We start from the raw sequence: 13,839 nt of genomic DNA, 5'->3' as shown, positions 1-13,839 counted from the left end.
TATCATTAGCTCACATGGGAAAAATGTAAACCTAATGGTAAAGGAAATAAAGGCAATAAACGCCTATTTACACGGACATTTAAAGCTTATTTATACCATTTTATACCACTCTCCCACTCACCTTTCCACAGCCAGCATTATGGCCTTTTGATTCTCAAACCCTCATTCCCCATTGTACTGCCCCGTTATATACAAAAACCCAGAAGCTACAGCAATGGTGCCACAGTTGAGCTTTTGCCGCTTTGGTATATGTCTCATTGGAGAAGACCCTGATGCTGGGAAAGATCAAGGGCAAAAGGAGGAGGGGACGGCAAAGAATGAGATGGCTATATACTATCATGGAAGCCATAAAAAGGAGCATGGAAAAGCTCCGAGAAACGGTAGAGGACAGAGGGGCCTGGCATGCTCTGATACATGGGGTTGCAGAGTCAGACACGACTGAATAGCCACTGAACAACAATGCTGTCTTAATAGTCACAACGTCTTTGCAGAGTCCTGTCCTCCTGTGGCAATCACCCACTCCCCTCACTGCCAACCAAAAGAAGGGCATGTTTATTACAGAGCTCTCTTTTATAAATAGGCTGAAAACTACTAAAGATATGTACTAAAAAGATGCAACATTTCAAAGTACTATAGTGGCCTGAAGCGGTTTCCCCTATCATCTACCTCAACACTAAGGAGGACCCCCCCCCCCTCATACACTACATTATACACATGCAGACCCCAACATTTTCAGTCTCACTGGAGCTCCTTTCTAGGTCTCTGCCAGAATCTGGAGGCCAATCACCATGCCATTGCCCTACTGAGATGGGGTGTGGTGCTCCTGCCACTCATCCCCCATCCTTTTCTACCATCTGGATGTAAAAGCCACTGACTTCATGCAACTCCAAGATATACATTGGTTATAGTGTGGCTACATGTTGCAGCCTAGGAGAAAAGTCAATGCTGGCTCAGTGCAGATAAGGCTATTTGTAGGTATAGGCAAACCAAACAGATGCTTTGGAATACAGGAGGGGGCATGAAGGAGCTATTTTTTTAGCACATTGTACCTTATGGAATTCTCTTACACAACTGCTAGTTCCATTAAGAAAGGAATGGATTGTAAATTTAACAACTAAATTGGCATTAATGATTAGCAGGTGACTTGCCTGGACCACCAAAACTGCCAGAGATGGCCCTGGTCCCACAGGTTCTGAGTGCTGAAAGTTGTTGGAACGGGTGGAATTAGAACAGGTAAAAAGTTTGGTAGTCTAATAGAACAGTGGGGCCACATGGCAACGAAGGATGGTGACATCTAGGAGTGAGTATATGGTGAGTGAGGGTTCAGCATTCAGTTAGGCTGGGAGGGATTACTTAGAATAAAATGTGGAGATGAGATTTATTGCTGTAGTATAGATGTGCCAATTAGACATATGCTGTCATATATCTTGTGACAAAAGGCAAATCCTCTGAAACTGGCATTAAACTTCTGGACCCAGAATAATGTTGTGTTCTGGCAAATATAAATCATAAACAAAAAGACATCCATGTTGGAAATAATATAAATATAGCCTCAACAACGCTGATAATATAACAACAATTTTTATTAAATGCCTATACAAATAAAACCAATTAAAAAAACAACACCGTGGGCTGTGGGATATATGACAAGTAACGAGAATAGGTGACAAAATATATGTATATATGTAAATACTGTATATGCTTGCTCAAATGGCATAACAGGTACTGCAATAAAAAAAATATATAGACACAAGTCTAATGCTTCATGGAAAGCAGGCAATAGCTACACCAGTGTTATGATCATGTCTGCAGCGTTTGCTGCTGGCTGCAGTGGTATTGTAACCCAGGCAGTTCTGATGTCATTACATGCATTTGCTTGCATAGTTTGGTTTGCACTTAAACTAGTTGCTGATTCCATCTGCAGTTGCTCTGAAGTTAATGACAATTTAATATGCTTTTGTGTAAACAAACATTGTCTGCTGCTATGGAGGGGCAATCCCTTTCCTGCAGGCTGCATATCATTGTCTGCCTTTTCCTGCTGCCAGCCTATGATTAATTACCATTCACTTGTGTGGGAATCTGCAGGTCTGCTCCCATTGGATGACCTCAGTATAAAGAACTGCTTCCTGCAATGCTTGATGGGCTACCATAGTCTCAGATTCAGTCTGTTACTCTGCCCGTGCCCCACCTCGTTCCTGGTCCGTGTGGACTGCGCTGACTCCTGCGAAGGGGTCAGCGAGTCCTCCTAGTTCTGCTCTTGTTCTAGAAGTTGTTACTTTGCTTGTCTTATGTCATATATCGGTTCATTGCCGATATATACATATGTTAGTCAGACGTTACAAATAGTTTCATTGATAGCTGTAATTGTAATACGCTAGGAAAACATACTTATTGTATATTTATCTGTGTTACGTTCATCTATCTTGATCCTGCTATTTCCTGTCTATCCTGTCCTGTCTTTGTGAGGCACGCCATCGCCGCAACGCATTGGCTGCCTCATTCCAGTCTGTCTGGTTTTGGACGCTTGCTGTCGCTAAGTAGCCGCTAGCTAGCAAGCGTTCATTCTGTCTACTTGTCCTGATCTCCTCAGTCCTGGTTTATGCGCTCAGCGCTACTTTGCGCTGAGACGTTATTACGAAAGTGTTGTTTGTGGCTGTTCGGATCTGCACCGGCTCTGTGCACCACAATCTCCTGTTAGAGTCAGTCCTCTCCTCCACTAAACTGGGGATATCCTGATCCCTTGTGCTGGTGTGTGTACCTCCTTCACGTCAGCTTATGTGTTGTATGCTGACTGTGGAGATTACACCTCCAAGCTTAACATTATGGTAGCCCCATTACCAATTCCCATTGTGGGGGGGGGGGGTTCCCAGCAAAAATTACACTGTTTGTTATGGTTCCTGTTCCTTTAAGAAATTTGAAAAACTCAATTCTGAAACAGAAAATGAGTTTTTTTCTGAATGTACCAGGTTCCTGGCCAATCCCGAGCTCCAGGCTACTCCTGTTTCAACGTGGGCCCCCCAGCTAGTTTATGTTTTATTTAAGGGAAGATTGTTTCAGTGGGCCTACGATGTCTTGGATCATACCAATTTAAAAGAGAGACCACTGGAATTTCTAGCGTTTGTGATCCATAACTGGCTGCGCAAAACCGATTTGCCTAGCCCTTTTGATAAGCTCCTGGCAGCTTGTCAATCAGCTGCTCCTTCTACTGCCTACAAAAATAATCAGCAAGCAGATAATTGTTCTGATAACTTTTCTTCTGCTAAGGCAGTAGGGTCTAAAGCCAAACGTAAACGCTCCAAAAGAAAAGCGTTACAATCAGCGGAGTCGTTGCCCTTGGCGACTGCGCATCAGATCTGTAATGAGACTCCGCCAGTAGCAGATAATGAAATTCAGTCACCATTCAGGGGAGTCAAATAGACCTATGAAACTACTAATGAACTTTCATTGCTAGCCAGGGAAAATAAAAGTTCTTGTTTAAATGAAATATCTGAATATGATTATGAAGATATATTACAGAGTATTGAACAGATCAATTTATTCGTGCAGCAAGGGAAATTTGCATACACTACAGTTCAACACTTGCTACAGGTATTGGAGATCCTTAGGAATAAGAAATCGGCCAATCACCTGCTAAATAACCCAATGTATGTTTCTGCCACTAACACATTTGCAAACTATGATCAGCCGGAATGCTCAGCTGTTAAATATGCATGGGATCCTCCATTTGAGAAAGGAGAGATGGAAGCCCTGGTCTATGAATGGAAGAAAGATGCAAGTTCATTTTGTCAGTTTTACAGTGCAAAAAGTGAATTAGTATTGAATGCATGCATTAAGTCTGCCTATAACCTAATAAAAACTGGTGTGTGTGGGTATGACTTTGTGGCTCCATTGATCGATGTGTGGAGAATGATTTTGGACGATTTTTATGCGATTCAATCAGTTGATACCAGGGAAGACACACTGTCAAGTGGAGATTGTTCCACTTCCTCAGTTCCTGAGGACTCGCCTGCTTCAGCACCTTTGGCTGATTCAGCGAGTGATTCAGAGCTCCTTTTGTGTGAAATTGAAGTTCCTGTAATTCCACCCTGTACCATGGATAACTCAGTGTTACTTCCCAGTAAGACAGAAATTACTAATACTTCCTTAATCTTGCCCTGCACAAATTTCTCAGCAGAGGACCCAGAGGTCCTGCTGACTTCTGAGTCCAGCCTAGCCAGTACTCATGAGTCTTTGTTCAGTGAAACAGACACCAGAAAAATCTTGCCTGTCTCTGCAAACACTTCTGCAGAAATTACCTGTGTTAATAAAGTTCAACTCCTGTCTGATCCAGCAGATGCCAATAGATGCACTACATCAGTTTCTGAGTCCCAGCAATCCTGTCCAGAAACCTCAGAACCCCAGCATCTGAATTTTCCAATTTCACAATTGAATGGTGATTTAGATGCGCAAACATTGTGTTTTGATCTTCCTGTTTCTACACCTCACTCTAGTTTCATGAATAACTCAGAGCGTCTGCTATGTGAGTCCGAAATCGCAGAATTATTACCGTGTTCAGAAAATGTTCCAGTGAACTTGCCCTGTACCATGAATTGTGCAGTAGATCTCTCCAATGAAACTCAGGTCACAGAATCATTATGCTGTCCAGCAGGTGCTTCCATGGTTTTGCCCTGCAGTGTGGACTGTTCGGTGATCCTGTCCAGTGAAGCTGTGGTCACAGAGTCTTATGCTTCACCCAGTACTTTGGATACTTCAAACCCTCTAGCAGAGGAGTCTGAGGCACTGCTTACCTCAGTTGGTGTTGCAGTAATATTCACTTGTCTAGCAGCTGTTTTGGAATTACAGTCTGCTCTAATAAAACTTGATGAATTTCTGCCCAGCGAAGCAGAAGCCATTGAAATATTGTCCTCGTCAGCAAGTGTGTTAGATACCTTGCCCTGTACACAGTCTGATTTAACCAATGTTGTTGAGTCCCTCTCCAGTGTTGTAACAGCCGAGGAACTCCAGCCCTGTCCTCTGAATGTTTCAAAAGTCTTGCCCTGTAACAAGGATAATTTTGACTCGCTGGAAAAAATAATAGAAATCTCAGAATTTCAGTCCGGGTTAATGAGTGTTTCTGAAACCCAGCCCTGTATCCTGGAAAATTCTGGTTCTCTGGCCGGTGTGGCAGAAGTTCCTGAGTCCCCTTTCTGTCCAGTGAGTTACTCAGTTTTGCCTAGTTCAGTGGGGATTGCTGCACTACTGACTTGTTTTGCAGCCCTTCATGAGCTCCAATCCAGTGTATTTGATGAGTCTCTGTCTAGTCCAGAAGAAGTTATGGGAACCCTGTCTAGTTCGGTGCATACATCAGAAGATTTGTCCTGTCTTGTAAATGCCCCTGAACATGATTTGTTAATAACTTTGCTGGAATCAGAGACATCTAAGTCTGATCCTGCATTTTTTAGTGAGAATCCAGTAATTGTGAAGTCTAGTCATGATGATTTTTTTTTGCCCAGTCCTGGTTTCGGTCCTACCTTGACTGACTTTGAGGTTTGCAGTTCCTTGACATGCCCAGAAGTCTCTCTTGTGCCGGTGTGCCCAGATGTGCTTCGTATGCCAGAGTGCCCAAGTGTGTCTGTGTTGGCGTGCTCACACGCTTCCCTAGTGAAGACATGTTCTGATGTTGCCGGTTGGCCTGCATGCCCGGAGATGGTTCTGGTCCCTAAAAACCCTGATCTTGATGTTTGTCCTTGTGACCCTGACTCTAGAGTTGCCCTGGGTTCCATAGGGGTTCTTGATGGTTCTCCATGTGAGCCTAAGGGGCGTTCTGACCTGTGGGGATCTCTTTGGAGCTTCCAAGTGTTCTGGGAGATCTCTGAGGAAACTTGTCCTGGTACCTTGGACTGGTTCAACGGTGGGTTTTGTGTTGGTAGGGACAGTTCCGGTGGGCATTGCAAAGGCTTTGGCGTTTTTGGACAGTCCCGGGAAGGCGGTGGGTATCGCTCAGAGAGTTTCTGGGGGCTTTTTTCTGGAAGTCGTGGTTCTGATGGGTATCACACTGAGGCTTGTAGTGCTGACGGGCATGGTTCTGTAGGTTCTGGTTCTGATGGGTCCAGTCTTGTGGGGACTGATTCTGGAATTTGGTCTTGCCGGGCTGTCCCGGTCATCATGAATTATCAGTCAGATTGTTTTGTTGGGAATTTCAGTTTCGAAAAGCGTCTGGTATCCGCTTTTAAGGGGGGGGGGGGGGGGGTAATGTTATGATCATGTCTGCAGCGTTTGCTGCTGGCTGCAGTGGTATTGTAACCCAGGCAGTTCTGATGTCATTGCATACATTTTCTTGCATAGTTTGGTTTGCACTTAAACTAGTTGCTGATTCCATCTGCAGTCGCTCTGAAGTTAATGACAGTTTAATATGCTTTTGTGTAAACAAACATTGTCTGCTGCTATGGAGGGGCAATCCCTTTCCTGCAGGCTGCATATCATTGTCTGCCTTTTCCTGCTGCCAGCCTATGATTAATTACCATTCACTTGTGTGGGAATCTGCAGGTCTGCTCCCATTGGATGACCTCAGTATAAAGAACTGCTTCCTGCAATGCTTGATGGGCTACCATAGTCTCAGATTCAGTCTGTTACTCTGCCCGTGCCCCACCTCGTTCCTAGTCCGTGTGGACTGCGCTGACTCCTGCGAAGGGGTCAGCGAGTCCTCCTAGTTCTGCTCTTGTTCTAGAAGTTGTTACTTTGCTTGTCTTATGTCATATATCGGTTCATTGCCGATATATACATATGTTAGTCAGACGTTACAAATAGTTTCATTGATAGCTGTAATTGTAATACGCTAGGAAAACATACTTATTGTATATTTATCTGTGTTACGTTCATCTATCTTGATCCTGCTATTTCCTGTCTATCCTGTCCTGTCTTTGTGAGGCACGCCATCGCCGCAACGCATTGGCTGCCTCATTCCAGTCTGTCTGGTTTTGGACGCTTGCTGTCGCTAAGTAGCCGCTAGCTAGCAAGCGTTCATTCTGTCTACTTGTCCTGATCTCCTCAGTCCTGGTTTATGCGCTCAGCGCTACTTTGCGCTGAGACGTTATTACGAAAGTGTTGTTTGTGGCTGTTCGGATCTGCACCGGCCCTGTGCACCACAATCTCCTATTGGAGTCAGTCCTCTCCTCCACTAAACTGGGGATATCCTGATCCCTTGTGCTGGTGTGTGTACCTCCTTCACGTCAGCTTATGTGTTGTATGCTGACTGTGGAGATTACACCTCCAAGCTTAACAACCAGATAACTCAACAACCTGGAAATCTGTAAATGAGTATTTGCCTCTGTTATATACAGGAAGTTCTCCGTTAACGAACGAGATAGGGAGTGTAGGTTCTGAATCTGTTCTTAAAGGGGAACATCAGCCTAAACAAACATACTGTTATTAACTTACATTAGTTATGTTAATTAGAATAGATCTTTTACCCACCCTGTTTTAAAAGAACAGACAAATGTTTGTGATTCATGGGGGCTGCCATCTTTGTCATGGAGGCAGCCATCTTTTTGGTTGAAAGGAGGTGACAGGGAGCATGAGACACAGTTCCAACTGTCCTGTGTCCCGATAAACCCTCCCAGCTGCACACACTAGGCTTCAAATGTCAAATTCAAAATGTAAAAAAAAAAATTGCACCAAAACAGCAGAACGAGAACAACAACATCTGAAATCTTATCATGCTTTGCACAGCATAACGGGGAAAACTGCCCGGGCAGTTTTCTTCTGTGCAGCTAAAAATGAGGCTTGTATAAGAGAAACAAAGTTCTGATGCTGTGAAACAGTTAAAGAAACACCAAGCCTTTTCAGTGCTGCCGAGTCGATTTTTAGTCTGGAGGTTCACTTTAAAGTGAACCTTAAGTCTAAAAAAATAATGAGTTTTACTCACCTGGGGCATCCCTCAGCCCCCTGCAGCTGATCAGTGCCCTCGCCGTGTCTCTCCGATCCTCCCGACCCCGCTGGTGGCTACTTCCGGTTTCACCGTCAGGACCCGACAGGCTGGGAACGCGAGTGATTCTTCGCGTTCACAGCCACAATATCTCCCCCTATGCTGCTATTGCGGCCTTCCTTGCCGCAATAGCAGTATAGGGGGCAATATTGTGGCTGGGAACGCGAAGAATCACTCGCGTTCCCAGCCTGTCGGCTCCTGACAGCGAAACCGGAAGTAACCACCGGCAGGGACAGGAGGATCGGAGGGACATGGCGAGGGCACCGATCAGCTGCAGGGGGCTGAGGAAAGCCTAAGGTGAGTAAAACTCTTTTTTTTTTTTAGACTTACGTGCCTCTTTAAAGTGAACCTCCAGACTAAAAATCGACTCAGCAGCACTGAAAAGGCTTGGTGTTTCTTTAACAGTTTCACAGCATCAGAACTTTGTTTCTCTTATACAAGCCTCATTTTTAGCTGCACAGAAGAAAACTGCCCAGGCTTTTTTCCCCTGATGCTGTGCAAAGCATGATGGGATTTCTGATGTTGTTGTTCTCGTTCTGCTGTTTCGGGGAAAATTTTTTTTTTTTTACATTTTGATTTTGACATTTGAAGCCTAGCGTGTGCAGCTGGGAGGGGTAATCAGGACACAGGAGAGTTGGAGCTGTGTCTCCTGCTCCTTGTCACCTTTTTTCAACCAAAAATATGGCTGCCCCCATGACAAAGATGGCAGCCCCCATGAATCACAAACATTTGCCTGTTCTTTTAAAACAGGGTGAGTAAGAGATTGTATTACCTATCTATTCTAATTAACATAACTAATGTAACTTGATGACAGTATGTTTGTTTAGGCTGAAGTTCCCCTTTAAGTCGGAACATTGGGCCATCTCTGTGCCATGTACCTCCTCTGTGCCCCCCTGTGCCTCCAGTGTCCCCCTCTGTGTCACCTCTGCCCCTGTACCTGCTTATACAAGTTAAAAAGCCATTTTTTCTTCGAATTTTGTATAATCGATTTTCTTAAAAACTGCAAGTCCAATTTGAATTTTTTTTTACTTGTTCCTATGGAAACACAGAATCCATGCCGTTCGTATCGGCGGGTCGTTCGTAAGTCAGGGACTACCCGTATGATAATGACAGAAAAGGTACCAAGATTGCTATAAAAAATGATTGGAAAAGAAAAAAAATTGATTACCAGACACCTGTAACCACCGTCATCGCCACCGCCCGTAATGATCGTGACCCGCCGGAGGGGTCGGCTCTTCTTCGCCTGCACGGGCTCTCATGCCTGAGCGTTTATGTCATCTGGTGCATACTGCGCCAGGTCACATGGATGCGCAGGTGCAGAAGGGCCAGCGGGGACACCAAGAAGCCCGAGGTGAGTAAAAATACATTATAAGCATTCGCCTCGGGAGTCCTTTAAAATAACTTACGCTTTAATGTATTGGTGCACTTATATTTAGCAGTGGTTAAACTGTTTTAATACAAGCCTCTGATCAATAATGCAATATAATCTCATGGCAGATTTTGGCTCCAAAAGATTGTAAAATTTTAAATTCATGTGTATAAGAAGTTAAAATGGAAGACGGAGGAGCACTCATCAAAAAGAGGAGCTTCTGTGTGCCCGAACCTAAGATCTCAGCACCAATGAGATCCACAGACAAAACGATGCAAAAAAGGCTGGCACCACAAAAGAAGTAGCAGTAAAATTGTTAGCTCTTTATTGGGATGTCTTTAAAATGACATAAATGTCAATAAAAACATAGCCAATAGCCACTAATGCCTATGTTTTTATTTACATTTATGTCATTTTAATGACATCCCAATAAAGAGCTAACCATTTTACTGCTACTTCTTTTGTGGTGCCAGCCTTTTTGCATTGTTATGTGTATAAGCCCCACTGTGCCGTTCTCTCCACTGGTTACCCATTACCCAGAGGATCCAGTTCAAACTCCTGACTCTAACATACAAAGCCCTCCACGAGTTGTCTCCTCCATACATCTCCTCACTAATCTCAAGATATTGTCCCTCCCGCAACCTTCGCTCCTCCCAAGAAATTCTCCTGGCCTCTAAGCTGATCACCTCCTCTCATGCTCGCATCCAGGACTTTACACGAGCATCAGCCCTTATCTGGAACTCTCTTCCACAGCCTGTACGTCATGCTCCAAACCTGGACATCTTCAAACGCACTCTTAAAACACACCTTTTCAGACAAGCTTATAACATCCTATAGCCCTTTATTTACTTATTTGTCACAATGTAATCAGAGGCAAAGAATCACTGCCTCATCCATCCTCCACCCCCTTACCTAGTGTGTCCCCCACTACCCATTAGATTGTAAGCTCGCAAGGGCAGGGTCATCCTCCTAATGTTTACTGTCTTTGTAACAATATTTGTGCTGCTTGGAACTCTGCTGTATATTTGTTAGTTGTATCTATGTTCCCCTTGTCGTCTTATTGTGCTTTGTAAAGCGCTGCGGAATATGTTGGCGCTATATAAATAAAAAATAATAATAATAATAATAAATAATAAGTATAAGAAGTACATTAACCAGAGTAAAATGCACAATACATAACTTTTTTTCCTATGTCATTGTCACTTACAGTAGGCAGTACAAATCTGACAGGTTTTGGACTAGTTCATCTCCTCATGTGGGATTCTCAGCATTTCTTTTATTCTTTACAAAAGCACAGTACATTTTCACATATGCAAACACAGGGGCGTAACTAGGCCCCACCGGGCTCCCCTGCAGATTTTCAGAGAGGGCCCCCCCCCTCCCTGGGGCCCGCTCGGGGCCGTTTTGTGGGGGCTGGAGGGTTGGCAGCATGAGGGGAAAGCCGTGGCCACAGTCGGCAGGGAGAGGGGAAGTTCCCCCCCTCTCCCTCACCTTGGGGCTCTCCCCTCTGCGCTCCCCTCCAGCTTAAAGAAGTGTCCGTGGGCAGCGCGAACAGCGGCGAGCAGCAAACAGATACATACCTTCCGTGCGCTCCAGCCAGTGCGTTCCTCTCGCTAGCCTCTGACGCGACATCCTGTTATACCAGAAGTCGTGTCAGAGGCTAGAGAGAGGAATGCAGGCTGGAGCGCACGGAAGGTATGCATCCGTTTGCTGCCGCCGCTGCTCGCCGCTGCCCACGGTCACACATTTAAGCTGGAGGGGAGAGCCCCGAGGTGAGGGAGAGGAGGGGAACTTGCCCTCTCCCCGCCGACTGTGGCCACGGCTTTTCCCTCATGCTGCCAACCCTCCAGCACCCACAAAACGGCTCCGTGCGGGCCCCGGGAGCAGGGGTTGCAGGCCCTATTGTTGTGCCAGTGCGCAACACATGCATTTTACAATTTTTCACAGTAGTGGTCTTTAAAACACAGCTGGACTGAAAATAAAGTTTTAAGATTATTAACTGGCACAGTTGTGTCTTAATTGTCTCATGTTGTCAATTTGAATGCAGTTCCAACAGAGAGAAATGATTGCCCACTGTCAAGATTGTTTGTTTAGCCAGATACAAGTGTTTAAACTTGTATTTACTTTTCAGAAGAGTTGTTTTGACAGTCAGACAGTTACATAGATAATGCAATGATTTATTAACCCCAACAATGAACAAAATAGAAAGCAAACTGAAGTAAACACTTAAAGGGAACCTTAACTGGCGAGCAAAAAAAAATTCACTTACCTGGGGGCTTTCCCAAGCCTCCCGCAGCCGTCCGGTGCCCGCGCCGGTCCTTCGGTGCCCTCCGGTCTCCCTCCGCCGCTAAGTTTCGTTTTCGGACGACTGCCAGTCGTCCTCGGGCCTCTTCCGCACTCCTCGTCGTAAACTGCAGTAAAGCGCGTCCGCATGACGCCGAACGCGTCATGTGCATGACGGCAAACGCGTCATGCGGCGCGCTTTACTGCAGTTTACGACGAGGAATGCGGAAGTGGCCCGAGGACGACTGGCAGTCGTCCGAAAACGAAACTTAGCGGCGGAGGGAGACCGGAGGGCACCGAAGGACCGGCGCGGGCACCGGACGGCTGCGGGAGGCTTGGGAAAGCCCCCAGGTAAGTGAATTTTTTTTTGCTCGCCAGTTAAGGTTCCCTTTAAGGTGGCCATACACTGATCGATTTGCCATCAGATCGACCAACAGATAGTTCCCTCTCTGATCGAATGTGATCAGAGAGGGATCGTATGGCTGCCTTTACTGCAAACAGATTGTGACTCGATTTCAGCATGAAATCGATTCACCATCTGTGGAGCTGCCACCCCTGCATACATTACCTGATCCGGCCGGCGCGAGTCCCCCGGTCACCACGGTCTTCTTCTCCGGGCTCGGCTCCAGGGCTCCAGCTTCACTTCCGGGGAAGTTTAAACAGTATAGGGCGTATATCGGCAGGAAAATCGTTAGGTGTATGGGCCCCTTAAGTAGGATAGGTGCTGACAAGATTTGCACTGGGATGAAAGGCAGTGCAGGCAAACTAGACCGAAGGGAAGGAATACTATAGAAGCAGTTGTTAGAAGCACATTTCTCACACGAGGATCAGCACGCACTGCAGCTAGTTTATTACCGGCACAAGGAAAGCATAACAGGTTGTACTGTACCTACTTTGGGAGACATGCCAGTATTACCAAATGGGTCTAGAATCAATAATGCACGTATACAGCATTATTGATTCAGCCCTCAAAAAAAAAAAATTGGCACACTTGAATATAAGTATACATACACGTTCAGAAGACAAACATTTTCTGAATCTACAAACTGTTTATTCTATAAGGAGGATCGGACAGACAAATAACACCAGTCTAGCAGGAGGTATAATACTCCGTCCGACTGTACAAAATGTCTGATTTCAAACTAACTACAGTTAGTTGGTGGTGTATACTGGGAGCCTACAGATGTGTGATAAGTGTTTGAGCATGCCCAAACCATATGGATAAAGTGACTGGTACTTCATATATGTAGGTGCTCTCATACATACTGTATTCCCATCTTCAAAAAAATGTATATAGTTACGTTATACAGTATAGTGCCTCTTCGTACGGCACACACAGTACTGCCTTGCAGCTAGCCTTATTTATCTAAAGTATTTAGTAATTAGTGCTGGCAGCTACTGTCACTAACTGTCCCCCGAGGGGCTAACAAACTGATCCCTACAATAGTCACATGATCACTGTTTTCTAAAGCTACATAAACAGGGGCGTAGCAATAGGGGGTGCAGAGGTTGCCACCGCATCGGGGCCCTTGGGCCAGAGGGGCCCCAAAGGGCCCTGCCTCAACTACATTATTAGCTTTCTATTGGTCCTGTGCTGGTAATAATCACTTCTATAGATACTTTGAATAGTAGTGATCACTAACAAACAGTTCACCATCCCCTTCTTGCCCCTCTGACACTGTAGTTGCCATTGACAGGTTTTGGTGCGGCGTATCAATTGTTATATATAGAGTGCTTATGGGGGCATTGTAAAACTTGCATCCGGGCCCACAGCTCATTAGCTACGCCACTGTACATAAACACTCAATGTGTGTCACCTGTCAGGATAGAGCTTGATCCTTTGGGCAACACTGTGCATGAGCAGTGTACAGACCCATCCCACAGCTACAGGCGTTCTGTGGAGGGTGGATGTTGGCTCAGAGGATGATGAAAGGGCTTCCAGCGGGTGGAGTCAGGAGGGGAAATATCCAGATATTTATGTGACATCAGGTGTCACCTGCACACACACTAGATTCCCGGTTGAGATGGTCCGGAATGTCCACCTCAGCGAAGTGCATTCTAGCGTACCTAGTGTAAGGCCAGGTTTGGGGGAAGCCAATGAACTAGTTTTTAGAGGGAACTGGAAGGTCTGGGAAAAAAATCATGCAAACACAGGGAGAACATACAAACTCACTGCAGATAGTGTTCTGGTACAGATTTGAACCGGGGACCCGGTGCAACCAGG

General features: G+C 45.4%; 1 protein-coding gene across 8 annotated transcripts in view; it reads right to left on the bottom strand.

Moving 5' to 3' along the window:
* SYT7 (synaptotagmin 7) overlaps positions 1-13,839 on the bottom strand; it is a 945,664-nt gene that overhangs the window by 694,213 nt on the left and 237,612 nt on the right. The gene's annotated exons all lie outside the window — the stretch shown is intronic.

Source organism: Hyperolius riggenbachi, chromosome 11 (genome assembly GCF_040937935.1).
Source record: "Hyperolius riggenbachi isolate aHypRig1 chromosome 11, aHypRig1.pri, whole genome shotgun sequence".
NCBI lineage: Eukaryota > Metazoa > Chordata > Amphibia > Anura > Hyperoliidae > Hyperolius > Hyperolius riggenbachi.
The sequence above is the reverse complement of the archived record's forward strand: the minus strand, read 5'-3'. Positions and strand labels throughout refer to the sequence as shown.